This window comes from Lissotriton vulgaris, unplaced genomic scaffold (genome assembly GCF_964263255.1).
Source record: "Lissotriton vulgaris unplaced genomic scaffold, aLisVul1.2 SCAFFOLD_2041, whole genome shotgun sequence".
Classification (NCBI taxonomy): Eukaryota; Metazoa; Chordata; class Amphibia; order Caudata; family Salamandridae; genus Lissotriton; species Lissotriton vulgaris.
Genome location: NW_028250290.1, coordinates 288,935 through 292,892, shown reverse-complemented (window position 1 = coordinate 292,892; position 3,958 = coordinate 288,935).

The window sequence follows — 3,958 nt, the reverse complement described above, 5'->3', positions numbered from 1 at the left end:
TCATCAAGCTTTTTTGTGCTCGCAGAGGGCCAGATTCTCAGAATCTGGCCCTTTGCGAGAGCGATTGTTGCATTTGGGATTCAGCATCCCAAATGTAAAAATCGCTAATTGCGATCTCGCAATTTTGCGAGGAATTACATTTAAGGAATCTCTATTTGAGATTCCTTAAATGCAATTCAACATCCAAATATATTTTGCGAATTCGCAATTTCTAGGCGCAATTTACCGCGAGGTCAGACCTCGCGGTAAATTGCGAAAACTCAGAGAAATGCATTTAAATGCATTTTTCTGAGTTGCATGTTACACACACACATGTCCTTTGGACATGTGTGTGTGCAACACCTGTGTCAAATATCATTTGAGGGGTGCTACAGGGTGTCCTTTGGACACCCCTGGCACCCTTCAAATTGCTATCTTATTTGCGATTAGCTAATTGCTAATCGCAAATAAGGAATACTCCCCATTCATTCCTATGGGCCTTTTGGCCCATAGGAATGCATGGGGAGTTATTCCTTATTTGCGATTAGCAATTTGCTAATCGCAAATAAGGAATTAGTAGGAATCGCATTTTTTTTGCATATTCCTACATGTATCCCGTTTTGCGAGTCCTTAATAGCGATTCGAAATGAATCGCTATTAGGGCCTCGCAAAACGGGAGAATGATGAATCTGGCTGCTAGTGGCCCTCAGCATTTCATGGTAACTGAATGACAGCCTTTGACAACTGACACTAATCCACACTAAGCCATGTGTTTAAACTAATTGTGTATGTAGGCTCGCTCAGAAGCAGAGGCCAGTCTTCATCCAATGGACCTTTCTAGTCTGAGAGGCAAGGGTGTTAACAACAATTTTGCAATTTCAACTTCTCTTGTGACTCATTTGGCCACACAATGAGAACCAGGAATCGGTAAGTAAAATAGAAACACATACACACTGTTAGACATGACCTTTTCTGCAGGGTCATCCTCAAACATTTGCCATAACTGCTCCTATTTTTGCTGACTTTGTTTTTGTTGGCTTTAGGGCTCTGTACACTTTACCACTGATAACCAGTGGTAAAGTGCTTATGCTTTCTCCTCTAAACATAGTCAAATCGGCTTATACCCAATTGGCATATTTAATTTACTTGTAAGTTCCTAGTAAAGTGGTACTCTGTATACCCAAGCCCTTGTACATTAAATGCTACTAGTGTGCCTGCAGCACTGATTGTGCCACCCAAGCTGAAACTCTGGAATAGGTTCAGTCTCAGTAGCATAAAGCATACCAAAATACAGTCACAGTAATACAAATTCTAAGAGACAAAAATTGGTGTTCCTTAAATAAACTCTGTTCTTCCCTGCTAAACATGAACAAGTTTAAGAATCATCTAATCCAGACGCTGAGATAAAATGAGGATAGTTCCGAACAGGGTCTTAAAGGTACTGGGAGTTAAGGAAAGTAGGCGTCAGCATCATAAAAACTTCAGTAGAAGTCTGCTCTAAAATGGGAAACCAGTGTTATCATGAAGCCAAACACCTGCAAGGACAGAAGAAAGTAGAGAGGTATGTACCTATCGAAGTCGGAAAGGGTCTACCTAAAGTCTTAACAGTGCACAATCTGCCAAGATGTCTCTTCTCATAAAAAAATGCAAAGCGTACACAAATGAATTCATGAGTATATTAGTATATATGCAATGTATTTTCAATAAAAGCAGTGTATCTTGAAAGGCTAGTGTAAATTTAAATGAGAAATGCAATTTTTAATTGTTAAACTAAACATTAAAACACACATGTATATGAATCACTAGTTTCTACAGTGAATACACCTCAGTAATACGTTTTCAATGTCTCAATTTGCATTAATAATGTTGAGGCACACAGAGAATATAATGTCAGGTACATATATATTTACTTCTGCGTGGAGCCTACATTACGCTGTCCCATGTATGAACTGTTTCCAAGGGTTAGAGACACAACAGAGCCTAGTTCATTAATGATAAAAAGCTTAATATAATTTTACACACGTAGAACGCTGGAAGGGCACGTGGCAGTGCCACTAACTGTATTTGAATATGTTTTTAAGTTTGAACAGCAGGCACACTTAGCTTCCTCTTTCCTGTTTTGCGCTCAATGGCTTTTTGCTCTGGGAAAAGACGAGACGAGAGCAGGAAGCGGAGCCTCGTTCAATGACTTTCTTAATTAAGCAGCCCCACCCGCGCCGAAGATTCGCAACTATGGGGCAGATTTATGAAGGGCTTGCGCCACGTTTACGCCCCCGTTGCGTGACGCAACGGCACGGAAACGTGGCGTATCCCTGTGCCCTATTTACAACGTGACGCATCTAGGAGATGCGTCACGTTGTACAGCACTGCGCCATGAGGAGGCGTTCCTGCGCAGGGGGGGTGTTCCTGCGCAGGAACGCCTCCTGAAAGTGGCTGAGTGAAATCTATGAGATTTCACTCAGTCACTTTCAGGGCAATGCTGCGTCAAAACCCTGCACCTGCTTGAAGCAGGCGTAAGGCTTGAGGCAGCATTGAAAGAATAGCCCCCCCCAGTGCATTGCTGGAGCTGCGTCGCGCTTGCAACGCAACTCTAGCAATGCGCCACATTTCCGGCACAGATGCGTCACGCATCTGTGCCGTTTTTGCCCCATGGTGCGCTGCATCATAAATGCGGCGCACCATGGGTGGCGTAGCTGTGGCGCACTGTGGCGCATGTTAACTGGCGCATCCCTCGGGATGCGCCAGTTAACATAAATCTGCCCCCTATGTCTGTTCCAGGCAGGCTGGGAGGGGCTGACAGAGGGAGCAGCAGGAAAATACACAATAGATCCATGGCTTGTAATCCGAACCAGTCCTCCAAGCCTAGCGCGGGCAGGATTCATTTCTCGTAGGGGGCCCCCTTCAAGTACTGAGGACTGGGGGGCTGCAGGGGTGTTTGTTACGCCCCTGCCTCCCTCCAAGTGTTGAACAGCCCCGTCCCCATTGCTGGGAGGAACTCTGGGTTGAAATGAATTGGACTATATCTACAAGGAAACTTTGTCCAGCCCGACCCTTTAGTGACGTCATCCCATACCTTAAAGGTGGTCCGGGTGGAAGTACTTAGGATTGACAGTATTTTGTGTTTGAGCGTTTTTTAATCAGATGAAGTGTCCTACAAACATTGTCATGGGCTTGTCTGCCCTTTATAAAGCCTGATTGCTCAAGGTAAATTAGGTCTGGCATCAAGGTCTCCAATCAAGATGCGAAAATTCCAGAGTATAAATTGGCATCCAAATTTAAAAGTGCAATTGCCTATAAGAGGTGCAATTATGTGGGTTGTTCCTCGCCTTCGAGATCACTGTTATCGTGGCTTCCACCATTGAGGCTGTCACCATTGGGCCCTTCGCTATTGCATTAAAGAGGGTGGTCAAATGAAGAATGATCTCTGATGCAAATGTTCTGTAAAAGTGTGCCATCAACCAATCCAGCCCTGGGGATTTATACAGCCTAACCAAGTTGAAGCCCACTTTATTCCCTTGAGCATAAGATATGCAATGCAAATGCAGAAGGGTGTATTCCGCTCTATTGGTATAGAAAGCATTGATTTTCCCCTTTAGTGCACTTAACTTATGCTGAAGGGCCCGTGTGGGTGTCTTTTTTTGTTCCTTTTCTACTTCGCCCAGTTCTGCTTCCAGGGCTGCACACTCCCTTGCCCTTTGCCTGTTTAATGCAGTGTTGAGTTTGATGCATTTGCCCCTCAACATCACCTTGGAAGTGCCCCAATTGTTTAAGGATGTAGTGGCTTACGGCAAATTCCGTTGAAAAAAATGATTTAATTGCAGCATGCAGCACATAACAAAGCAACCTATCCCATGTTAAGGAAACGGCAAAAAACCACCTCGGTGGCCCCTGCCATGATCGCCCAGTTCAGACATACTGAGATAGGGCTGTCATCTGAGATAGTACTGGGATGGATCTTTGCAGCTTGAAGGAACCGGAA